This window comes from Equus przewalskii, chromosome 8, assembly GCF_037783145.1.
Source record: "Equus przewalskii isolate Varuska chromosome 8, EquPr2, whole genome shotgun sequence".
NCBI lineage: Eukaryota > Metazoa > Chordata > Mammalia > Perissodactyla > Equidae > Equus > Equus przewalskii.
In genome coordinates this window covers 61870810-61897895 of record NC_091838.1, presented here as the reverse complement: position 1 = coordinate 61897895, position 27086 = coordinate 61870810, and the positions used below count along the sequence as shown (strand labels likewise).

Genomic DNA, 27086 nt, shown 5'->3' with positions numbered 1-27086 from the left:
ATTAAAGGTTTATAGTGAGAGAGAGGATCAATCAGTGTTATTCTGTGAAGGTCAGATCCCATCTGGAGAACAGTGCAATGTTTAGAACAAAAGGGAACAGTTTTGTAGGTTGGAATTGCAAGTTTTTAGTGAAATAAATTCTCCACAGAAAGTGTTTAACAGAGTGTTTCTTATAGAGAGTGTTTAACAGAGAATTTCGTGTGTACCATTTGTTTTGAATTCTAAAAGGTGTAATTGTTAATATAAAGGGAAGAACTTATAGGGAATGTTCAATTTTTACCATGTGAAGAGTGCTCTTGAAAAGTATCTCTTAATCTCAGGTCACTTCAGCCTGACAGTCTAATGACTAAATCAACAATCTCTTGTAGGAGCTGATAACTAATTCTTGTCTGCATCATATCTCTATTAAAAAACATTCACTTAATTCCAGAGAGACATCTTCTCAAAGTAAAATAGAATGAGAATCAGCTAATTAAATCAATGAGCAAAATTGCAATCTTTGGAAAAACCAATCTCAGCATAGCAGCGAAGGTTTTTTCATCAGGGAAAAGGACTTTCATTCCACCCTGAATTTAGGACGAATGCTACAGAACTGGAGTTCCATGAACTATTAATTTAACAGATAAGAACCAACTCCCAGATGTTTCATGCTATTTGAAGTGAAAGATTCATTTGGCTCTGAGCTACACTCAGAAAACTTCAGATAGTAAAAGGCCCCTCAACATAAATGAACTAAGAAAATTACATGAAAGTCAATTTGCTTTCCTACTTGGAAACTTTTGACTTCCAGGATGAAGAAAATGAGTACAATTTTCTATAAATTTATGGATTCAACTATGTGAATGCAAGCACCAATAATATATCTTAATGGAAACATGGGAAGTTATTGCTGGCATCCTGTACTCCCCCATTAGAAAACTAAAAGACTCCTCCTGCTATCCCATATTTCGTGAAGCAGCCTACTTGGTCTCTATGGCCTGTATTTGGAACAAGAGTAATAAATGCAATCTGGGATGAGTTGTAAAACCACACTAGATGTGCTGGAATTGCACAATTTAAAGGAGACATTGAGTTTTTGATCCCATCTTTGAGTTTCAGGCAAAGAGTTGTTTTACTTCCCTTTGTTAGGAAAGACCTGCAGGATGCAGCAGAGACCACTGGCAAAACTAAATTTCCAAAAGCTAAGTAAGTGTTGGCTGATAGTTGAGCCCGTCGGTTATATCGTCAGACAGACCTCAGTTCAAAGAGTGAGCCTGCCACTTCCTAGCGGATACTTAAACCTCCTTAAGTCTCAGTTTATCCATCTGTGAAATGGGATAAAAATATTACCTATAACAGAATAAATAACATGTATAAATATACATAGTATATGCATAAAATGTTTTATTTCTTTCTAGAAACTAAATGGTGCCATGTCTGGTTTCACTTACCACCTGTCAAAGTGCCTTTGATATAGCAAATGCTCAAGAAATAGCAGTGATTATCAATATCATTGTTATAATTATTGGCGAGAATTAACAACATTAGCCCAATGGTTAAAAGCACAGTCTACGAGGCTAGTCTTTCAGGGTTTAAATACAGCTTCCACCCTTTCCTAGTGATCTTGGATAAGTTACTAAGCTTCTCTGCTGTCAATTTGCTTGTCTGTAAAATGGGGATATTGATGGCACTTAATTCATAAGGTTTTCATAAGGAGTAAATAAATAAATACCTAAAATGTGCTTAGATTTTCAACAAATGATGCTGGAACAAGCGGACATCCACATGTTAAAAAAAAGAGCTAAAGACAGATCTTACACTCTTCACAAAAATTAACTCAAAATGGATCACATACATAAATGTAAAACACAAAACTATAAAACTCCTAGAAGATAACAGAAGAAAATCTAAATGACCTTGGGTTTGGTGATTACTTTTTAGATGAAGCACAAAGGTACCATCCATGAAAGAAATAATTGATAAGCTGAACTTCATTAAAATTAAAACTTCCTGCTCTACAAAAGACATTATCAAGAAAATAAAGGAGGCCGGCCCTGTGGCCGAGTGGTTAAGTTCATGTGCTCCACTTCAGTGGCCCAGGGTTTCACCGGTTCAGATCCTGGGCATGGACATGGCACCCCTCATCAAGCCATGCTGAGGCAGCGTCCCACATAGCACAACCAGAAGGACCAACAGCTAGAACACACGACTATGTAGTGGGGGACTTTGGGGAGAAGAAGAAGAAGAAGAAAAAAAGATTGGCAACAGATGTTAGCTCAGGCGCCAATCTTTAAAAAAAGAAAAAAAGAAAGAAAAGAAAAAGACAAACTACAGACTAGGAGAAAATTTTTACAAAATACACATCTGATAAAAGATTGTTATCCAAAATATGCAAAGAACTCAAACTCAACAATAAGAAAACTGATTAAAAAATGGGTCAAAGTGCTTAGCAGACACCTCACTAAAGAAAATATACAAATGGCAAATAAACATATGAAAAGGTGCTCCACATCAAATCTCATTAGGGAAATGCAAATTAAAACAACAATGAGATACCACTACACACCTATTAGAATGGCCAAAATCCAGAACATTGACAACACCAAATGCTGGTGAGGATACCGAGCAAGAGGAACTTTCATTTTTGGTAGGAATGCAAAATGGTACAGCCACTTTGGAAGACAGTTTGGCAGCTTCTTACAAAACTAAACATATTCTTACCATATGATCCAGCAATTGTGCTCCTTGGTATTTACCCAAAGAAGTTAAAAACTTACATCCACACAAAAACCTGCACACAGATGTTTATAGCAGCTTTATTTATAATTGCCCAAACTTGGAAGTAACCAAGATTTCCTTTAATAGATGAATGAGTAAATAAACTGCAGTAGATCCAGACAATGGAATATTATTCAGTGCTAAAAAGAAATGAGCTATCAAACCATGAAAAGATATGGAAACCTTAAATGCATATGACAAAGTGAAAGAAGGCAATCTGAAGAGGCTACATGTTGTATGATTCCAACTATATGACATTCTGAAAAATGCAAAACTACAGGGACAGTAAAAAGATCAGTGGTTGCCAGGGTTGGAGGGGAAGGGAGGGATGAATGGGCAGAGCGCAGAGGATATTTAGGGCAGTGAAAATAGTCTGTATGATACTATAGTGGTGGATAAATGAGAGAAGACTTTTCTGTCGCTCTAGCATCAATCATCCCAGACATGTTTAGAGAACTTGTTACTGATCCATGTTGGATTCCATTGTCCACTGAGCAGATGAGTATTGTCTTTCCACACTTGCCTTTCTGCAGCAATTCCTTTTATTAATATAGTTGTTTTTCTATAAAATTATTCACAAACTGTAAACCATTCAGGTTGTGGCCACAAGGAGAAATATATAGAGAGTAGTTTAACCATCCTTCCATGATGTTTTGCAGGCACAAGAACCAAAGGGCAAAACTGAGCTCCTCATTCTCTTGATAAAATTACTCAGGCCTGATGACTTCAGGTATTCCCCAGACTGGCTTTATCTCCTTTATATGTCACAGAGTGGTAGGAAATCCTAAGAATTACACATTATTCCCTTTCTAAACATTTTTTGACCTTTTACTTTCCTGGTTCTCCTCCTTCCTCTTTGATTTCTTCTTCTCTAATCCATTTTGTTGCCTCTTCTTCATTGTCCCATGCTCTAATACCTGGCGGAAAGGAACTAAATGAAAAGGATCCAAATTGGAAAGGAAGAAGTGAAACTGTAACCATTTGTAGATGATATGATTTTATGTGGAGAAAACTCTAAAGAATCCACCAAAAAACTTTTAGAAATAATAAATGAATACAGTAAAGTTGCAGGATATAAAATCAACATACAAAAATCAGTTGCATTTCTATACACTAACAATGAAGTAGCAGAAAGAGAAATTAAGAACACAATCCCATTTACAATTGCAACAAAAAGAATAAAATGCCTAGGAATAAACTTAACCAAAAAGGTGAAAGACTTGTACACTGAAAACTATAAAACATTGTTAAAAGAAATTAAAAAGGACACAAAGAAATGGAAATACATTCTATGCTCTTGGATTGGAAGAATTAACATACTTAAAATGTCTTTACTTCCTAAAGCAATCTACAGATTCAATGCAATCACTATCAAAGTTCCAACAACATTTTTCACAGAAATAGAACAAAGAATCCTAAAATTCATTTGGAACAACAAAAGCCCCTGAATAGTCAAAGGATTCCTGAGAAAAAAGAACAAAGCTGGAGACATCAAACTCCCTGATTTCAAAATACACTACAAAGCTATAGTAATCAAAACAGCATCGTACTGGCACAAAAACAGACACACAGATCAATGGAACAGAATCGAGAGCCCAGAAATAAGCCCACACATCTATGGACAGCTAATTTTCGACAAGAGAGTCAAGAACATACAATAGAGAAAGGAAAATCTCTTCAATATGGTGTTGGGAAAACTGGACAGCCACATGCAAAAGAATGAAAGTAGATCATTATCTTACACCATACACAAAAATTAACTCAAAATGGATTAAAGACTTGAATGTAAGACCTGAAACCCTGAAACTTCTAGAAGAAAACATAGGCAGTACACGCTTCAACATCAGTCTTAGCAGCATATTTTCAAGTGCCATGTCTGGCCAGACAAGAGAAACAAAAGAAAAAACAAATGGGACTACATCAAACTGAAAAGCTTCTGCACAACAAAGGAAACTATCAACAAAACGAGAAGACAACCTAACAATTAGGAGAAGATATTTTCAAACCATATATCTGACAAGGGGTTAATATCCAAAATATGTAAAGAAGTCATACATCTCAACAACAACAAAACTAACAACCCAACTAAAAAATGGGCAAAAGATCTGAATAGACATTTCTCCAAAGAAGATATACAGATAGACAAGAGGCACATGAAAAGATGTTCAACATCACTAACTATCAGGAAAATGCAAATCAAAACTACAATGAGATATCACCTCACGCCCATCAGAATGGCTATAATTAACAAGACAGGAAATAGCAAGTGTTGGAGAGGATGTGGAGAAAAGGGAACTCTCATACACTGCTGGTGGGAGTGCAAACTTGTGCAGCCACTGTGGAAAACAGTATGGAGATTTCTCAAAAAATTAAGACTAGAACTACCATATGATCCAGCTATTCCACTGCTGAGTATTTATCCAGAGAACATGAAAACATGAATTCATAAAGATCTATGCACCCCTATGTTCATTGCAGAATTATTCACAATAGCCAAGACTTGGGAGCAGCCTAGGTGCCTATCAAGGGACGAACGGATAACGAAGATGTGGTATTTATACACAATGGAATACTCTCAGCTATAAAAAATGATGAAATCTGGCCATTTGTGACAACATGGATGGACCTTGAGGGTATTATGGTAAGTGAAATAAGTCAGAAAAAGAAAGTCAAATACTGTATAATCTCACTCATAAGTAGGAGATAAAAACAACAACCAACAAACACATAGAGACAGATTGGTGTTACCAGAGGGGAAGGAGGGAGGGAGGAGGGCAAAAGGGGTATTAGGCATGTGTGTGGCAAGGGATTGTAATTCATCTTTGGGTGGTAAATATATTAAAATACATCAAAATAAAATGATGTACACCCAAAATTTATATAATGTTATAAACCAACGTTACCACAATAAAAAAAATAAAATTAATTAAAAGAAATTTAAAAAAGAAGTGTTTCAGGGGCTGACCCCATGGCCCAGCAGTTATGTTCACACATCCCACTTTAGCAGCCTGGGGTTCGCCTGTTCGGATCCCGGGTGTGGACCTATGCACCACTTGTCCAGCCATGCCGTGGCAGGTGTCCCACATATAAAATAGAGGAAGCTGGGCACAGATGTTAGCTCACAGCCAGTCTTTCTCAGCAAAAAGAAGAGGATTGGCAGTAGATGTTAGCTCAAAGCTAATCTTCCTCAAAAAAAAAAATAAAGAAAGACATGTTTCAGTGATGTCCTGACAACTTATACTCAGATTTTCTTTTGATGTAATGGGTGTACTATAATAAAGATGAAGCCTATTGTAAGGATCTTCCAAAAAGTAGAATTCAATCATATAGCTCATTAATTCTTCACACAAAAAAGTTAAATTAAAGACATATGTATTTTCAAAATTATTATGATTAGATCTAAAAAAAATGAGGGAAAACACCAAACGAGATAATGACATCTTTAATAGCACAGAATATTATTTGAAAGTACAGTGGCTTCAAATATATTGGTATTAGTGGATCTGTTCTTTCATTTCACGAACATATATTAGTTTGAATTCTATCCAAGTCTTTGAATATCCTCATTCAAAATATATAACCTATATAGCAAACCAAGTGATGAATTAGCTGAGAAATCTGAAGAAATTTCTGCTTTGGAATAAGTGTGACTTTCTGACTGGGGGCTCATCCCCTCACGTCACTCCAGCCACACTGGTATCCTCCCTGTTCCTTGAAACTGTCAGGGAAGCTCCTGTCTCAGAGCCTTTGCACTTTCCGTTCCCTCTCCTGGACACCTTCTCTAGAGATCGGCATTGCTCATCCTCTCACTTCCTTCAAATCTTCACATTAAGATCGCCTCTCAGGAAGCCTTCCCTCACCCCCTCAACTCTCTCTATTCCCATCCCCTGCGTTATTTTTCTCCTTTGCATTTATCACCTTCTAACATACTATATGTTTTACTTATTTGTTGTACTAAGTATTCAATAAATATGTGTTGCCTTCATTTAGTATATAAAAGGAAGGAAAGGTGAGGATGCCAGCAATCTCCATTTTGCTGGACTGGATTTAGTAGGCATGGTTCAGCTCTGGAGCTCTAACGCTGGTGGCAGCTTCTAGCTCCAGTCCATAGCTAAGGTGGTGTGATTCTGGAAGCGAGTGTCCCAACAATGCCTTCCTAATTCCCCAGATTCCTGACAGTTGCAGAAGTAGCCATTTTCTTTGGAGGGTGGTTCCCAGTTGATATTCTGGGAGTGACTCTTGGAGACACAGCTAGAGCCAACTCCTCTCCACAATCTATCTCATTCATCTTAGATCATCCAAATGTTTATTATTATCCACAACAGAGCCCTGACTAATACTATATCCCCATGTTACAACAAGAAAACTGAGCATCAGGAACACCAATGACAGCAATATGTCAAACCCAAGTTTATATGATTCCACAAACAAAATGAACCATTCTAGATTCTTCTGCCAGTGACTCAAAATAGTTCAAACCTACTCGGTCCCAGAAATCTCTCTTCCTAATCTCTCAGAAACATGGATTTCTGGAAGAGAAGGATAAATATATTCTTTCCAGCCCAGTCCTTTGCCCGGAATAGTTTGCACCTGCTACGGATGCCTGTTAAGACTGCTCCCGGGAGACAAGAAAATCTTGCATCTCAATATTTAAGCATTTTGCATAATGTATCCTGGATGATATTTTTATGGAATTTTCAAGATATGTTGAACTAGGAAACTCAAATTAAGTCACAAAAATTGGCTGTTTGGTTTTGAAACATCCTCGTGGGTTTGTAGTGCATATTATGGATTCAAATCTTCTTTCGACTAAAAATGGCTTGTTTTCCTTTTCTGAGTACTCACTTGATGACTTGTGTGATTTGGGACAATCAGAGGCTGAGACTCTGGCTTTCCTCCCTGTCTTTTGCACATTCTGTAGAAGCAGATAAACTCTTTCCATGTCTAGTTAATTTTTGCATATCTGTTGAGTTTGCTTTTGAAACTGAAAACATTTTTCGAAGAGAAAACCATGTCATAAAAATATCATAGGGGGAAAATCTTCTCTATTATTTATATAATACTATACAGACAAGCTGAGAACAGGCTACTCCTCTGAAAAGACAAAGCTGGTAAGAGAAGATCCCATAATATAGAAAACAAATGAAGAAGAGATCAGAGGATGAATAGACCCAACATATTTTTTCAGAGATATTTGGAAGTCAGTAATACAAGGTTATCAAATAACGTGTGAGTTAATTATATTGCAATTTTAACACATTGTTTTTTGCTATCTACTTAAAGAGTTATTCCATGAGTTTTTAAGAATTGGTCCAAGAAATTACAGAAAGAATGAATAGCCCTTCTAAGTTTGTAAGTTATATAATGAGAAATTGTCATTATTATTACAAGTCATTAAAAGAAAAGAAAGATTCTCTCTTTGCCATCAAAGTCAACAATAATTTAGCCACTACTCAAATGGAAATCAGACCCTGATTTCCAGTAAAGAGAATGCCCCCTTAAAAATGGCAGTTTCATATTATTTAACAGAATAGTTTATTAGGTTTAAAAGAGAAGGGGGGGAGGGAGAGAATAAAATCTTTGCTACATCAATAGAAATTATATTTTTAAAAAGGATTTTATATAAGAGAATTCTGTCACAAAACGCCATCACATAAAATGTTATCCTAAATACATTATATAGTGTAAATAAATAGGACAACTCCCACAGTGCACCAGGAAGTTTCAGGGCACAGGAACCACGATAAGTGTGCAGGGGTTGGAGAAGGACCCTGCTCTGTGCGAAGTCAGAGGTGTATAAGATGGAAATGGAAACCGTAGGAAGGAGAAGTGTCACATTTGGAAGTGTAGAATTTGCTAAAGGGCTCTGACTGCACATTTGTTGATTAATCATTAAATTCCACAGCCTGACACATTGCCACACACATGATGGCTCAATAACTATTTGTCAGACAGTTTGAAATCAATGATGTTTGCCGAGCACAGATGCACACGGCAACACCTTTCTTCCTTCTTGTCTTAAATGGTGAAACGATGTCTAGAGCAACAGCACCATGTTCCACCCGTGAAGCGACAAGCCAACATCCTAAAGATGATAGAGCAGAAAGATGTAAAAGATGTGGGTCTTTGAGCCTATCAAGGAGATAATTCCTCCAGATGTTTTGCTTTGTGAGAGTAAATGTTTTATTGTTTATTCTTGAAACCACTGTTAGTTATTACTCACAGGAAAAAAAAGTCATTTATTACTTGCAGGAAAAAAGTCTTAATTGATATACCCCTAAAAGGAAAATTTTATCTTTTTTCCAGGCCCTCAGAATTAGGGTTGGTCTGATTTCAAGTCTCCTTCACCAGAGCACTGCCAGACAAAACAAACAAAATCACCTGCCTGCTGACATCCACAATGCTTCATTTAATAGACCCCTTTATCTAGAATACGTGACATCACCTCATACTTAATTGTACAGCACTTGCTTTTGGCATTGTCTTTGGGTCTGCTCCAAGATAGAATTTCCTGTTTGGGGAGCTTTTTGGCTTACAAATTCAGATAATCCTCAATATATCTATTTTTTAATTATTACAGGTTTCCTGGTTCAGCCATTACTAACCTTTTGTCCTCAAATTCATCACTCTGCTACTGTGCATTGCATAAAAAGTAATCACCTCTGCATTTCTTCCTCATAAACTATCTTCTTCCTGATTCTTCTCTCGAATAGTCACAAAACACCATCTGCGCCCGTTATGACTTTAGTGTCTCTCAGCTCCAAATCCACCTTTCTTTGTCTTGCTTTGTGATACAGGAGCTGAACTATGTAAACATTTCCCCTTTGTCGGCTGGTGCAATGTGAGGCTTTGTCAGCAGGGGGCGTGGAAGAGATATCGCTGGAGGAAGAGGTGGCTCTTCCTGCTTCTTGCGTGCAGGTTTCGCTCCGGCAGCTCTTGAAAGCAAGCAGCATATGGGACGCCCAGCGGCGCTCGCGCTCCAGCAAGTTTCGCTGGCGCCGCTGCAGAGTCTCACTAGCACCTCAGAGGGTGGCTTCCCAGTGAGTTTCCCCAACCTCCCAGAGGGCTGATTACTAGCTCGTTTCATTGGGGCCCCGACAGGTGGTTTTCAGCCAGCCCGAGCTGGTGGCACTTCAGCAAATTTCTCTGCCATTAATAGAGCACAGCCACACCCTCTCCAACGTTGGCCTCCTTTCAGGTCTCTTCCTTCCATGGGTACTTAGCCTCAGCTGTAGAGGTAATAGCTACTCCCTAGAGCTTCTATTCTTATATTCTGAGTTCTCTTTATCGCTTAGTTGTTAATTTCCTGTTATTAGTTAACTATTAATTATTTATCCCGTGGTTGTTAATCCCCTGCTATAAGTTCGTTATTTGTTGATTATTACATAATCATTCTTTATATTGAAATGTTCCACTCAAATGAAGGAGTGATGTCTGTCTCCTGGATAGACCCTGACTGATACATCATCTCTAGGTCATTCCTAGGGATTCTGCAAGGTGTATCTTTATTTTACACAAATGTGAGAAGTCTACTGACTTCCAAAATAAATCAACCTATCAGTTGTAATGTCAGACATGTAAGGTCAGATTTCCAAGCCTGGTAATCCAGTATATTAAATTTAATCTACATATATTATTTTGCAAACGTCCAGGAATCAGGAAAAACTCAAAGACATTGAATTTCTGTTGGGGTAGCTTTCCTTAAATCCATTAACATTTATTTTACTTGTGGCCCCAAGACAATGTTTCAAATATCAGTCTGAGAACTAAATTGCACACCTAAATACTTCAATGTTTGGGGAAGTGTTTGGGTCTTACGAATGGACTCTACTATTGCCTACAAGTCAAGGATTTGAGGTATTTTTTATTTTTGCTAATATTGAGCCTAAAGGCAAATTGCCTTTCTTAAATTACACTTTCAACACACACAATTGGATATCAGAACATCTGAGATCCTTGGGCTCTGTGCCATCCTTTGTCAAGAATGACCAAGAATGGAGGAAATATTTGCAAATCATATATCTGATAAGAGTCTAGTATTCAGAATATATTGAGAATTCATACAATTCAACAACAAAAAGACAAACAACCCAGTTAAAAATGAACAAAGTACTTGAATAGACCATTCTCCAAAGAAGATATATAAAGGGCCAGCAAGCACATGAAAAGATGTTCAATGCCATTAGAGAAATGCAAATTAAAATCACAATGAGAAAGCACTTCACATACATTCAGATGAATAGAATTTTTTTTAAAACAACAAAAAATAGCTGTTGTTTATGAGGATATAGAGAAATTGGAACCCTGATACATTGCTGGTGGGAATCTAAAATGGTGCAGACACTGGGAAAGAGTTGGGCTGTTCCTCAGTAATTACCATGTGACTTAGCAATTCCGCTCCTAAGTAAATACCCAAAAGGATTGAAAGCAAGTGTTCAAATGTTTGCACACACATGTTCATAACAACACTTTTCACAAAAGACAGAAAGTGGAAACAATCAAATTGCCATCAACTGATAAATGGATAAACAAAATCTAGCATATTTGGAACATTATTTGGCCATAAAAAGGAATGAAGTACAGATACACTCTACAATGTAAATGAACCTAGAAAACATATACTAAGTTAAAGAACTAGGCACAACATGTCACATATTGTATAATTCCATTTACATGAAATGTCCATAATAGTGAAAGCCATAGATTAGTGGTTTCCAGGGGCTGGAGGGAAGAGGAAATAGAGAATGACTGCTGAATGGGTATGGGTTTTCCTTTTGGGGTGATGAAAATGTTCTAGAATTAGACAGTAATAATGGTTGTACAACATTGTAAATGTACTGAATTGTGCTCTTTAAAATGGTGAATTTTATGTTATATGTATTTTACCACAATAAAGGGGAGGAATTGGAGGTGGAAAACATGAACAATGCTTTCAAGAAGTTTTGTTCTAAAGGGGAGCTGAGAAATGGTGCAGCAGCTGGAAGGGAATGTGGTGTGAAGGGAAAGTTTTGAAAATATTGAAGATAGTGCTATAATATAATAATCATCAAAGAGATGCTTGATGAATGGGTAATTATATATATAGTTAACAGACAGACATAGAGGGTGGCAGAGTTCATCTTGGGATGAAAAGATGAAGACTGCCATTGATCTGTTAGATCCTTAACAGATAATATCATGACCCACCTTTGCCTCTGAGACTCATGGCCTCACTGTGGAAAGAAATGAATGATGGCAGTAGGGAAGGAACAGAAAATATGGAAGATCATAGAGACTGATGTGTTGCTTAAAATAGCAATTAGATTTCACCCTAATTCATCTTCCTGTAGTGAAACAGTGGATAAAGCTCACTGATTTGTGCTAAGAGCAAGATGTATGAATGAGAAATCCTATTTCCAATTGACCAATTGTTGGTGAATAAAACAGATCAATACTTGTTGGATGGTTATATGTAAGTATACTTTAATAAATTCCAAATGGTCTAGAGTAAATGCTGATTGAAAAACATTCTGTGAATCTTTGGAATTTGCTTATTTAAGGTTAAAATTATTCCCCATGTCTTGATCTAAATTTTTTATTCTTTTAAACTTTTTATTTTGGAGCATTTCAAACATGTGCAAAGGTAGAGAGAGAATAAAAGTGATCTCTCATATACTCTTCACCTAACTTTGACAATTATCAACTCACAGACAATCCTATTTTATCTATACCCACACCCACTCTTCTTCTATCATTTAACATGTAAATATTTTAGGATTATCTCTAAAGGATAACGATGCTCTTTAAAAATATAACCACGATACTGTTTCACACCTAAAATAAATAATTCCTTAATAACATCCTTTTGAACTGACCTCCTGTGAGCTAGTGGACAAAGAGTTTGTCCAGTTTGAAAACTTCTATTATGAAACTTAAAATCCTATCAGTGGTTGAAGCGACATTTTAACATAAATTAAATCGAGTTAATTCCATATAAGAAGTACACAGTGCTTATAAAAGAGAAGAGTTTTATATCAGATGCATCTTTGCCAATTAAGGGTGATTGATTCTGGACCATCCAGAGAAGCAGCTATAGTTACCTATACCCAATATAATGCTAAGGAGGAAAAGGTGCTAGCTAGAAAATCCTATCCCAGGAATAATCCATTACTGCTGCACCTTGGTAATTCTACCAGGTGTGCAGAGACTTTCCTACACAGACTTGACATGGCCAAAGAGAAATACTTTTTGGTTTCGGAGGTGGCGTTTTGGAGAGACACATAATAGAGAGCTTTCCAGGACGCAACAAATTCACCAACTACCAACAATTTCAGATAACATGAAATGCTGCCTTCAAAGGAAACCTGTAAAGTATTGCCAGTGAGCCCAAAGTCTAGAATAAGGAACTGCCAAGTCTTGGGATTAAACTTGTAAATTCAATTCTTCACCATGAAAGTAGTGACTGTGAAAGCAAAAGAAGATGCTGGAGAAGCTGGCTATGACTTTTGATTTACAGGTCCTGATTTTCTCCCCTGTCGTGTAAAATGTTGTGTTTTTAAAAGAAGATGGAATGTATGACAAAGACTTGGTGGGAGACCTACCAGCATGATCAAAAAAATAATGAGGGGGCAGAGGTGCTTGAAAGTGAAGTGTATAGTGGGTAAAATTCTCCCAATGAAATGATAAAACAGTACTCTAGGAAAGACAGCTAACTGGTATGACATAGAAGACTGAGCTACTTGAAGTTAGAGACCATACATTCATTTTTATAACCCTTGTATCTTGTAAAGCACTTGAACCAGGTAAGTGTTTGTGTCAATGAGGATTAGATACAGCTACAAATAGAAAAAAACAAAAATATCAAGACACAACTTTATTTCTCAATTACATGAAAGAAATCTAGAGTTGGGCAGTTGAGAGGTTAAATGAGAGCTCCACAAAGTTATCATGGCTCCAAGCTTGTCCATCTCACTGCTCCACTATCCTTAGCATAACCCTTGTGCTTATGGTCAAAATGGCTGCTGGAGCACTAGCCATCACATCCACATTCCAAGAGGCAAGATGGAGGAAAGAAAAGAATTGTGGGTTGCTGTTTTTAAGGAAATCTTCTAGGAATGCCCACCTAACACTGAACAGAACATAGTCACTGGCCATACCTACATTCAAGGGAGGTTGGGAAATGTAATCTTTTAGCTGGTGCTTTGTGCCAAACTAAAGAAAAAGGGAAAGATGTTGGAAAGCAATTGAGGTTTTTTCTTTTTGTTTTTTGCTGAGGAAGATTTGCCCTGAATCCACAAACCTGGGCCGCTTAAGTGGAGCATGCCAAACCTAACCACCTCGCCATGGGGCTGGTCCCTCAGCAACTGAGTTTTTGAACTCAATATAGAATAAAGATCAATAGTGAAGGAAAAAATCGGCAGATCTCAAGAGAAAAGAATAGTAAATATGTTGAGGAAAATAAGTATGTCATTAAATATCTAAATATGCCAACAATAGTAACTACAATAATATTAAAATAGTAACTATTATTATTCACTGGGCTTAAACAATGTGCCAAGCACTATACTAGGTGCTTTAGCTACATCATCTCATGTAATGAACACTATAGCCATGAAGGTGTAGATATAATTAGCTTGATTTTACAGATGAGAAAATTGAGTCTCAGAGAAGCTGAGCGCCTCACTCAAGGTCACACAGCTACTAAATGGAAGAGCCGTGAAGTAAACCCAAGTCTACCTGGTTCCAAACTCTACTCTCAAAAAAATCCTTGCTCTTTGATGTGCTTCACGTACCAGCAGCCTTGGAACTACCTAGAAGCTTGCTAAAACAAACCAAGAAAAAACAGAATCTTGGACCCCACGCCAAACTACTGAATGCAAATCTGCATTTTAACAAGTTCCCAAGATGAGTTGTAAGCCCATTAAAATTGGAAAAGCATCACTGTCTGCCACTCTGCCATGAATATATCAGACCTCGCTGATACTAAAACTTCATCTTTAGTCTTAGGGAAAGAGTTCCAGTCTGTTCTGTTACTGTGTGAGTTTCTATCATGTTAATTCCTCACGTAGGATTAGCAGATGGGGGATTATTTCCAAATAATATGGAGGTCACATTAGTTTAGGTGTGATTTTTTTTTCCCAACACATTAATTTATTGCCCTCATCAAGTGCATGCCAAGCACATTAACACAGTTGAGCGTCTAGCGGTGGAGGCCCCAGGACTGTATATGATGCCAACTCACTTCAAGTGGGCTCCTGGCTCAGCGTAGCCGAATGCCCTGTCTTCGAAGTGCTTACTGCAGGAGTTTGCCTTATCTCTGTGCATTTTACCCTCGTCTCATGACTCAGCAGCTTCTACTCTTCCTTACACCCCTCTGAACACGCCACCTTCCCCTTCTTTTTAGGAAAAGTGCTGTATTTACCATATTATTTCCTTAATTAGTGATAATTTAACGTCTTTTTAAGTTTGCAAGGATTTTTTATTAAGATGTTACCATTTTTGTTAGTTGTATAAGTTTTAAGACATCTCCCCCAGCCCTATTTTCTTGCAATTTGCCCTACTATTTTTAGTAAGCCAGCTTGCAGAATGAAAGGAACCATGTATATCGTGTTATAACAATAAAAATGCCTGCATGCTGGTCTGGCTAGAGGGGGTCAGAGGAAACACTATCCATCTGCTTTTGATAAGCACCCATTATTCTCAAAGATACAGCCCTATTACAGAAGAGATGATGGACTTGAAAACTGAGGAAATGCATCAAAACAGTCACTGATAAAAACTCCCAGCTAAAGAAGGAAAACTGCTCCCAGCATGGAAATGTTGTTAGCGTAATGAAATTTTCTGAGAAAAGTCCAAGTGATTCACAAAGACCCTGACCCAGTTTCTGCCTCTGCAGCTTCCTCTGGTCTCAACCTCTGTCACATTCCCATCTGCCCCCAGAGACCTGTGAATCCCTGGGCCTGCTCCCGGCCCCCAGGGATTTCTCTTTGCTGACATCTATCTGCCTGAGAGACCCTTAACGCAGCCTTGACTGGGCTGTTTGCAGCCCCTCTCTGGAGCACAACCCTGACTCACACCCACGTGCCTAAAGCTGAGCATGTGACTATGAATGAAATCTACCATTTCGATAGCTTATGAAACTCTCGCACATACCGTTACCACTCACTTATTTAATATCTAGCGTGTTAAGAATTGGTGTTTCTGTACTGATCTTTTGTCCCTACCCTCTGCTGCTTCTATAATTTCTGTATCTGATTATAACATTTTTTACTGTGATTGTTGTTCTTAAAGTCCATTTTCTTTTTGATCAAAATATTACCATCCCTTTTAGGGATGAAAAAGATATGTTCTGAAGAAAAGCCAGAATCTATAATTTTCTTTTCAGCCACTTTCTGTCCATTTTTCTCTGCTTAATCCCAAATCTTAAAGAGGCTATTCACTCTTTCTGGACTTTTCTTTAATGAACTTTAGAAACCTCACGCAACAAATATTTTATACTTTGATTTTTCTTTACTTAAATAAAATTTTTAAAAGTTCTGGTGCAACATATTTAATATTCACTCATGGCTAACATTGAAATACTCCTGAAAATCTATCTAGTTGCCTTATTCCTCTCTTAATCTAATCCATCCTACTCATTATAATTTATTTTATGTTATAGAAAATTGTGTTTTAAAAGTTTGGCAATTCAGAAGAACAAGTGTATAAAATTGTGTGTAAATCTTAACTCTGATACTATGGGTTGATCATCTCTTTCTTAAGTTTTTATCTCACAAAAAAGTCTCAAGTGTGTGTGTGTGTGTGTGTGATGCATGCGCACACGCATTTGTGACATAGTGAAATAATAAGACATAGAAAGAACATAGCTATTTTATAAACATACTCAAGACAGTGGCAGCATCCATTTCTTCAGACAAGGATTAGCCCAAATCATAGAAGTCATCAACTGAGCAATCAGAAAAGAAAAGTAGACCATTTTCAATGGAAGGAAGATTAAATCTGTAATTTAAATCTGTCCTGCCATGGTCTTAGTCAAACAAATTTACAATTACTTAAAACTGACAGATGCACATTCATCAAATAAGTATCTCCAGGTAAAGGAGATATTGACTGTAACCGACTTCTGTAGCAAGAAAATTTAACTCGACATTTTAGGAGAAGGAGCTGAATGAATATGTTGGATGGAACTTCAGTCCAGAACAGAATATGTACCTTGTTTAAAAGAGCCAAATCCAGGGGCCTGGCCCAGTGTCATAGTGGTTAAGTTCGCATGCTCCGCTTCAGCTGCCCAAGGTTTGTGGGTTCAGGTCCCAGGTGCAGACCTACACACTGCTCATCAAGCCATACTGTGGCAGCATCCCACATACGAAAAAGAGGAAGATTGGCACAGATGTTAGCTCAGGGTGAATCTTCCTCAAGCAAAAAGAGGAAGATTGGCAACAGACGTTAGCTCAGGGCCAATCTTCCTCACCAAAAAAATTAAATAAAATAACCAAATCAAGCAGATTTAGGGGATTAAGGTTGTATGGGAAAAACTATATAAAAATCCATGAAAGGGAAGTCGAGCTCTGGTGAACAGCTATTGGGCAAGAACAAATGGTTCAAGAGAAAAGAATTTATAGGACTTCAGGAGTTCAGCACTGAAGAGAGAAAAAGAGAGAGGGACAGGAAGAGAGCACTTTTTCAAAGAAGGGTTACAAAATGGATGTAGAGCAAAGATAGTTAAGAAGGTCATTTAGAGTATCCAGGTATTTCCTGAAGTTCTTAGAAGTTGAATATCTGATAAATATTTGCTGTACCTTGCTGGCTATTTCATGACTCAGAAGGTAGAAGGAGCAAGAGTAATAATCACACTTTACTGAGTGATTACTTAGTTCCAAGCACTATTCTAAGTACTTTGTATATAGGATCTCATTTAGTTCTTTCAACAATCATGAAAAGTGTTATCCTCATTTTTATAGATAAAGAAATCAAAGCCTAGAGACATTAAGTAAACTGCATATAAAACAGCTGGGAGGTAGAAGGGACAAATTTAAACCCAAAGCCCATATTTATAACCATCCTTCCTTCAAAGATAGAGAAAAAAAGTCTTAGAGAAAAAAGTAAGCTGTTGATTTAAATGTTAGAATCCAATTTGTTACTAGAAATTAGGGAAACAGAATTGTTTTTATTCAAAAGGAAATATATGGGATTCCACTGACAAAAACTCTAAAAGCTAATGTAATAAAAGAGAGAGAGGAAGTGACAATGCATGCTCATCTGACCATAGTTTGAAACTGAGAGAGATTTACACTGAATGTTAGTATTAACAGCGAAGAAGCATTCACCACATAATGTGGTCCTAGCCATGTGGTCCCTAACCTGACAGGAGACTTCCCAGATGATTAGTTTTAGCTCATTTAGCAGCTGATATACTTAAATTATTTTGAAGTGACGAATTAAATTGTTTACTGACAGAAGTTGAATTTTCTATTGTAAAGAATTTGTTAATGCAAGAGTGTGGGATTTTTGGTTTTTTAGTTTTTTTCTTTTAAGATGATGCAACAATTGCTGGCGTTGAGTTTGTTTAAAGCTGCACCAGCAGGAAGGATTTAAATGTTTTGAAGATTTAATCTGTATTGGTTGAGAGAAATCATACTGAAAATAGTAAAAGTGCATCTACCCCTTCACTCCCCAGTTTGGGATTTCAACAACTATCCTTAATGCCAGCTTCTTAAACTCCCCATTAGAGAAAAAAAAAAAGCAAAAAACAAATGAAAAAATTTGCCCAACTGAAAAAGGACATTCACTCGATGAAGCTTTGAGTTTCAGCTGTCATGGCCACTTGGCTGATGGTCTCCAGCCAGTGAGATGAACCCTGCACCAAGCCAAAAACAGATGCCCCAGAGCAAGTGGTGCACAAGACTGCACCTGTTGCAGCAACATAAGAAGGGTAAACGTAAGTTGTGTTGTGTGTTGTTAAAACCCTGGAAGGTCCAGGACTTAAGGGGAGCTGTCGCTGACAATGAGGAACTTATGTACTTAAATGTCAGTTTTTCCTACACATTTCTTTACTTTAAAATGTGTGTACACTCAGAAGCTATGACAGAGAAATAAATTATTCCTCCATCTTTTAAGAAATTCCAAAACTAGCAGTTAAAAAACTAGCGTACAATTGAGCTGGATTAAAAGTACTAGAAGCCCAGGGTCGGCCCGGTGGTGTAGTGGGTTAAGTTTGCACACCCCACTTCAGCTGCCTGGAGTTTGCTGGTTCAGATCCTGGGCGAGGACCAAGCACCACTCATCAAGTCATGCTGTGGTGGCATCCCACATAAAATAGAGGAAGATTAGCACAGATGTTAGCTCAGGGACAATCTTCCTCAAGCAAAAAGAGGAAGATTGGCAACAGACATTAGCTCAGGGACAATCTTCCTCACAAAATAAATAAATAAATGAATGAATAAATAAAAGTACCAGATGTCCACATCAAAAATGATAATCTTACTATCCCCTACTCTGGCTAGGAGCATTTTGTCTAGTTCTGGGTGCCATTCTTTAGGGAAAAAAAACTTATAGAGGATAATACTCATAATGACAATGAAAATAGTGCTAAAAAGAATTTAGATTACTTGCAATATGGCACACACAGTTCCAAATGCTTCCACATGTATTAATTCATGAGTCCTCACTACAACCCTCAGATGAGAAACCTGGAGCACAGAGAAGCTCTGTTACTCACTCATGGTCATACGGCAGTGATTGGCTGGGCCATTTTTGTAAAGCTCTGAAATTCTGGGTAGGGAGGGGACACTTTTTACAGTAATAGTGTTATTCTAAATAAGACAGAGGCTCAGGGAAGACTCTCTTGAGGAGGCGACTTTTGAACTAAGATATAAAAGATTAAGAATTAGACAAAATGGGAGGGGATGGAAATGCAAGATTGTTCTAAACATAGGGGACATCAAGTGCAAAAATCTTGAGGCAGGAGTGTTGATGGTGCATTTCACAATGATGTGAAAGGCTGAGTGACTGGAGCACCGTGAGGAAGATGGGGCAAGAGAGGAAGCTGGAGCAGGAGGCAGGGGCTAGATCAGTGTATCATCTTAAGCATTTTGAGTAATAGTCTACAAGCTATGGAAGTTTTTAGAAGAGGAGGGGAGTGACCAGATACATGTTTTGCAAAGATTCCTTTGGCTGCATTGCAGAGAATTAATTGAAGGAGGACAAGAGTGTAGGTGGAAAGACCAGTTAAGGAGAATAGAAGCTTGACATTGAGATGGATGACAAAACAACAGAACAAACAAACGAAACCCTCATACAACCCTCCTCCATCTTCTTGTCTCAGTGTATGGCTCCCCAGTCCAGCCCATCTAATCCTGCAAACCCCAAACCAGAGGAATCATCCTTGCAGCTCCTTCTACCACAACCCTATAAGGAATCGGTCACCAGTTCTTATTGGTTTCATTTCCTAAAAAACAATCTCTCAAATAAACACAAATTACATCTAGACATTTACTCTAGTCTTCCCCAATATGCCTGAATGGTCTTTCTAAAATGCAGATACCTCTGTTACCGTCCAGACACATGGGCTTGCTTTCTTTTCCTCTATTCCTATCCTGCTCTCTTCTGTCACAGGACTTTTGCACATGCTGTTCACTCTTCCTGGAACTCAACCTTCACATCCCAGCTCCACTATCAGTTCCTCAGGGAAGACCTTCTCTCCCATTCTCCAATTTCCCCCCACTATTAGATTTCTCTCTATATCCAGCTTCTTCATGGCATGAGTATTTGTAGAAATTTTGATTCCTCCCTAGCTATACTGGAAGCTTCATGAAGGCAGGTACTGTTTCTGTTGTATTTATCATTATATCCCAGACCACAGCTATCACAGTACGTGGTTATGGAGAGAAGACCGTCTATAAACAAAGGTTGACTGAATGAATGAACCTCTACATTTTATGGAGTTTGCTTAAGGGTTTTATGTTACCTTCGTTGCTACAGAACCATCAAAATGAATTTTTGTGTCGGGGCAGGCAAAATGCACAACGATAATTCTTGCCTTTAAAACAAGCCTAAGAATAAAGCTAAACCCATATAATTGCTTCACTGGCGAGCACTGCGCATGCGCTACTTTCCAGTTTCACAACGCTCGAAGACCCTCCAGCAAGAGAATCACCTTTGCGCTTGCTCAATTCGGGGCTGCACAACCAGGGGGCGGGTTCCCAAGAAAAGGAAATGGTCACTGCGCCTGCGTCGCTCCTTCTGGTCTTAGGCCGGCTGCGCAGGCGCACAGGTACCATTTTGACCGTAAACATCCTGCCGATTTGAACCGAGGATTTGGGCGGCAGGAAGAGCCGCGGCGTAACGGCAGCCATCTTGTTTGTTTGAGTGAATCGGAAAGGAGGCGGCGGCTGTGGCGGCGGCGGGAGCTGCTCCGAAGCTACACCTCACAAGGGCTCCCCCCCTTTCCCCGCCCCCTCCCCCGACCCTTTTCCCCTCCCCAGGCCGCCCAGCCCGCCTAACTCCTGGCGGAGAGCAAGGTAAGATCCCCGGCCGACCCCTTCTTACCCTCCGGCTCCCTCCCCCCACCCCTTCCCCGCCGTCTGGGAGCCGGACTCCGGGGTGGGGACGGGCGGGCGAGGGAGAAGGCGACACTCGCCGCGCCCCCGGAGCGGGCCGTGCTGCCACCCTCGGAGCTCCCGGACCGCTGCGCCGCCCGCCGAGGCCCCTTCGCCCCGGGCCGCCCTCGGCCGGGACCCGCGCGGCCCGCAGCATCGCCTGTCGGGAGCGGCTGGTTCTGGTCTATTCCAAGGCCGGCAGAGCCGTTACTCCGCCGGTTCCTGGGGAGCCGCGTTTCCCCGGGGAGGCAGGGGAACCCCAGGCGGCGGAGGGCGAGCAGGAGGTTTGAACGAGCCCGCTCTGGGCAGCGGGCCGCCTCCTCCGCGGTGAAAATGGCTGGCTGGGGAGACGCGGGATTCGGGGCGGGAGGAAGCGGCGGCGGGCCCGGCGCCCGCGATGCCACCTTGGGGGCGGGGGGGCGCGGCGCCACCGTCCCCGAGGGTGGTGCGGGGGCGGCGACGTGCGGCCCCCGCCCTTGCGGGCACAGGCGGCGGCGGGCCCCTAGCCAGGGACTGCTGCTCCCCCTCCCCTTTTTGTAAAGGAACATTTTTTATCTTGGGAATATGAAATATCGGACAGACCAATAGAAAACGCGACCAAGGGAAGTTGCTTGTGATTCTTAGGAAATTAGCATAACTGGTCTCCCCCCACCCCGACTTTTCTAATGTTTGAGGATATTGGGTGTTGTAGGGACGCTTTGGAGAGGTGTGTGTGACTGACAAATACTTGGTGTCTTTCCCCCTCGCTGAGAAGGGCTTTGCAAATGATCTGCTGTGCTGGTGTGGGCTGACACTGTCGAGTCGTGCTGCCAGACTTAGCGGCCTTCTTCAAATTTGAAAGAAGGAAACGCTGGAGGGTTTGTCTGGCCACCCTACGATTCGTGCTATGATTCGTTAGGCTGTCTTCAGCGCTCAGAAAGGCGCTCGTGTTCTTAAGGGTTTCTGCCAAAGGCTCGTGTTTGTAGGCTTCTTGTTGCAAGGGAAAGTTAATATTTGCTCTGCTTGTACTGTTGAGAATAATCGCTGAATTCCAGGGGGGAAAAATGCCTGTTTTCTTAAAATGAGTATAAATGCAAGTAACTGTGTGAGTCTGCAGAATTTTGGAGACAGGCTGGAGAAGCTTTTCTAAATTGTAGTCATTAAATTTCTTTGTTGAAATGTTGGAGGCAACTAATAATTATTTTTAAAGAGATATTGATGAGGACATATGCCGTATCCAGTGATTAAATTACTTAACAGTTGGTAGATAGTTGAAGTGAAGCAGTGCATAACTAGTGGACACAGTGCTTTTTATACATAAATCAGAGTAACATTGGTAGAGCGTGACCTTTACCTATTTTTGTGTTTATAAAGGCAACATGTTAGCACAGCATAGTAGTAAGTTTTCCGCTTAGAGTGGTATATGTTTAAAGTAGTCTTAAAGTTGAGAGTTTCTTTCCTGATCAATTCTTATTTATTGGAACAAAACTTCTGAGAAATTTTATCTTTTCTAGTTTGGTTACAGAAGAGGAATTTCTAATTTTTGAGAAATAAAGATTTTGTGTTTTTTTGCTTAAACGTTGTCATGTCGGAATTGTTAGGCATGATCATGCTGATTGGTATGTGCTATGCTGTGAGATTTTTTTCGAAGTTACTATTTGCGTCTACAGTGGCACTGTGGTAGGGATGCTATTCTGTTTAATTCTCATAATCCTGTTTAGTAAATATTTTCCCCGTCTTAAAAATGAGAAAGCTAAAGACTCAGATGTTAATTCACTTTTAACCGTTACAGAAACAGCTAAGTAAGGAGGGAGCTGAATTTGAACCTAGGGCCTATCTGATTGTAAAACTATTGTTCAGAGAATGTCAGTCCCAAAAAGGAGGAGAGCTCTTGTGTGCAGTGTTGGAAATACCTTCTGTCCATGAGACACTCCTCCTGCCCCCTAAAGAAATAGTTCCATTCTTATCTGAGTTAGCTATTGATGTTTTACAAGGTTACTAAATCGCTGAATTTCAGCCTTCCAGGTCTTTACAGTTAGGGAAAATAAAGTCTAAGCACCTTAATTTGCTAGTTAGTGGCAAAGCACGATAGTCTTTACTTTGAATAGGTGATATATGTGTATGCTCCAGTTTAAAGAAAAAAAAAGTCAAATAATACAAAAGGGTAGGGCTCACTTTCCCTGCAGACCCACTTTCCAAAGGTAACCAGTGTAATCAGTTTCATTTGCACGCCACAGGTAGTTTGTGCTCATGCAAGTGCATGTAAATATAGAGAGCACGCCCTCTTTATTATATGTATCTGTGTGTATATGTTATTGTTTACGGCTGCATGGGATTCTATTGTACGGCTGTATTAATTGTTAAAAGTCACTTACTCGTGGTCAGGCAGGTTGTTTCTACTACTTTTCTATTAAAACTCATGCTGGCAAGGCAACATAGTGTTGTAGTTACAGGTGCGGGCTCTGAAGTTCAAGTTCCACTTGTATTAAGTACTCGTGATCTTTGGCACGTTACTTATCCTCTCCTTTTCTCTGTTTCCTGGTCTGTAAAATGGGCCAGGATTTACCTTATAGGACTGTCAAAAGGAGGATGGACACACAAAATTCTTAGAGCTTAGGTTTTTTTAAAAAAAAAATTTTGTTATTAATACTGTACATCTCGAAGTGTATCTTTGGCATTATTACTGCAGTTTCTGGCTAGAAAGTATGGGTGTTTGAAATTATCGTAAGATGTTGCCAAATTGCCCTTCAAAGAGGTGATACCAATTTATACTACCACTCTTCTACCCTGCTTTCTAACAGATGAGGGAAATATTGGTAAAGATTAACATTGTAGAAACTTGAGCTTCAATTTGACTTTGGTTTTGGGGAAAGATCTTAAAGAAATTGCCACTTTTTGCATTCCTGAATATGTTCTAAAGTATCCATTTTTCTGCCATTTCACGTCAGACAGAAGTTATTTCTTAGCATCAGTTGAGAAGAAGTTTGCTCCTCTAGAAAAAATTTGAGAAATCATGAAATTGCTAAACTATGCTCTGGGACCAAATGCAGGCTTTCTGCTAAGAGCCTTTGTAAAGGATTAGCAGCATTTAGAATCTTCAAAACCTGTAGAGATTAGTCAGACTCTTTTTTCTTTAAGATAGGTTAAAATTTGGTATTACTGAGGGAATAAATGGTTTAAAAGGCAGCAGTGATTTGCTTTTTTTTAGATATAAGCCAATAGTTGATCCATCACTGTGCCTCAGGCTTCCTTTAGTTATTAGGGTGATTTCCTCTTGCTAATTGTTTCCTAGATTAATTTTAGCCCCACTCTGCTTTATTTACACCCCCTGCCCTCCCTTGCGTGCCAGGAAAGCATCTGTTTGGGACTCTGCCTCAGCATAGCTGGGATATTTTAGGCCTGGTACTCTGACTACCCGCTGAAGTGCTGGCCATGAGCTGCTGACACCTGTTGAGAAGTGCCAGTAGTTGTAATTTCTAAAATCTCCAGAATTGTTTACATATGTCAATTATGAGATCACTTGGTGTATCCCATTTCCTTATTCATTAAGCACATATTTAATAGTTGTCATGCGACAGGCAGTGTTCTAGCAGTTAATATTAAGGAGTTTTTAAATTTATTTGGAACACAGCTATCTTCTATCATGAATCTAGGGGCTTGTGTATGACAGTGACTATATTTCTAAGAACATGCTTCTGTATTGGATTTCTGCAAAATCCTGTAGTTTTATTTATAATGCTCTAAAGGCAGCTTAATTTTTGTGCTAATAAACTTTAAGGCTTGAAGTAGAAGCACTGATTTGCAACATGGGAGGCTCTCTTTGATTATGGGAAGCATATTTTGATCTAGAAAATACTGCTAAGTGGGATATAAGATGCACTTGAAGTGTTATCATTTAATACTTCTAAAAATGTTTGATCTGAATTCTTCCTAGTTTAGTATTCCTTAGTTCTTTTTACTCCAAATTTGAGAGAAAGAGCACAACATTAGGCAAATGATGAAGCCTGTTTTTTTCTTTTGAGAAAACTTTGCTAGTGTGAATTAATGATCCCCTGGGAGCATCTGGTTCAAAGAATGAGAATTTCAGGACCCTTTGCCGTTAAGTGATGGAAAATGGAGATGAGGCAGACCTGACTGAGTTACTCTTATGCCACCACCCTCCCAAACATTTTTGACAGGCATGAAATCTCTTGCCTGTCATATGTTTAACTAATACATATTTTTTGTACATCATTGGAAGGAATGGGCACAGTTTTTAATTGAAAGTCGGAGAGCAAAATTCTCGTTTTAAAATTTACAGTCTCTATGAAAACATGAAAATTAGAGTTAACTTACTCTGCATCTTCTTTTTTTTTAAAAAAAAAGCTAATTTAGAAGAAAGTGTACATTCTCAGCAGTGTATGAGAGATGCAGCTTCCCTATATCCTCACCAGCATTTGGTGTTGCCATCTGTTTAATGTTAGTTCTTGTAATAGATGTGCAGTGATATTTTATTGGGTCTTGGTTTGCACTTTCCTAGTGGCTGGTGATGTTAAGTGTCTTTTCTTGTTCTTTGCCATCGGCATGTCCTTCTGTGAAATTTCTCTTCATTTCTTTTGCGCATTTTCTGATTGGATTTTTTTTTACTCTTGAGTTTTGTGCATCCTTTGTATATTCTAGATCCAGCTCCCTGTCAGGTATGTGGTTTGCAAATATTTTTTCCCATTCTCTATCTTGTCTTTGCATCCTCAGTGGGCTCTTTCATAGAGCAGAAGTTTTTAATTTTTTGGAGGCCAATTTATTGGGTTCTTTTCCTTTTGGGGCCATGGTTTTGGTGTCACATCTACAGATTCTTACTAAGCTTTAGGTACCAAAGATTTTCCCCTTTGGTTTTTTCTAAAAGTTTTACATTTAAGTCTGTGGCTTATTTGGAATTAATTTTTATATAATGTGTGAGGCTTGGGTGGAGGTTCATTTTTTTGCCTATGGATGATACCCAATCACTCAAGCATAATTTGTTAAAAAGACTATCCTTCCTCCTTTGTTTTGCTTCTGCATCTTTGAAAAATCAGTTGACTTATTTATGTGGATTTGTTTCTGGATTCTCTATCCTGTTCCATTGATTTGTGTGTCTTTTTCTCTGCCACACAATGTTGACTATTGTAACTATATAAGTTTTGAAATTGGTAATTATTCCCACTTTATTCTTTTTCAAAATAGTTTCAGCTCTTCTGGTTCCTTTGCCTTTTCATATAAATTGTAGAAAAATCTTGTCAACTGCTGTTAAAAAAAAATAGGATTTTGATAGGAGTTGTTAGTTTCTTTAAAAGCTAAGCATACTCTTAACATGCTACCCAGCAATCACACTTCAAGACACTTGTCCCAGAGAAATGAAACTTGTGTCCACCAGAAGTTTGTATACACTAATATTTGTAGCGGCTTTATTTGAAATAGCCAAGAACTGGAAACAAGCAAAAGTCCTGCAATAGGTGAATGGCTAATTGTGGTATATGGAATGCTACTCAGCGATAAGAAGGAACATGGTGTTGATACATGCAACAACTTGCATGGATCTCAAAAGCATTATGCTGAGTACAAAAAGCGATTCCAAAAAGTCACATACTGTATGATTCTATTCATGCAGCATTCTCAAAATGACGAAATGAGAGATGACGAACAGAGAGGTGGTTGCCCAGTCTTAGAAATAGTAGGGAGCAAGGAATGGATGTGACAATTAAAGGGATAGCAAGAGGAGAGCTTTGGTGTTGAAATGGAAATGGAATAATTCTTAGTTGC

The 27086-nt window shown here is 38.9% G+C and overlaps 1 protein-coding gene across 4 annotated transcripts in view; it reads left to right on the top strand.

The window, feature by feature from the left end:
* The window catches only part of RAD21 (RAD21 cohesin complex component), a 79401-nt gene that overhangs the window by 29377 nt on the left and 22938 nt on the right, over positions 1 to 27086 (top strand). Inside the window, exon 1 of one of the 4 annotated variants that reach the window (XM_070630892.1) lies at positions 20844 to 21254. The exons of 2 other annotated variants lie outside the window; for them this stretch is intronic. The gene's annotated coding sequence lies outside the window, so the exon portion shown is untranslated. Of the gene's footprint in view, positions 1 to 20843; positions 21255 to 27086 lie in introns of those variants that run through there. One more of the 4 variants, XM_070630894.1, reaches the window with a different exon arrangement.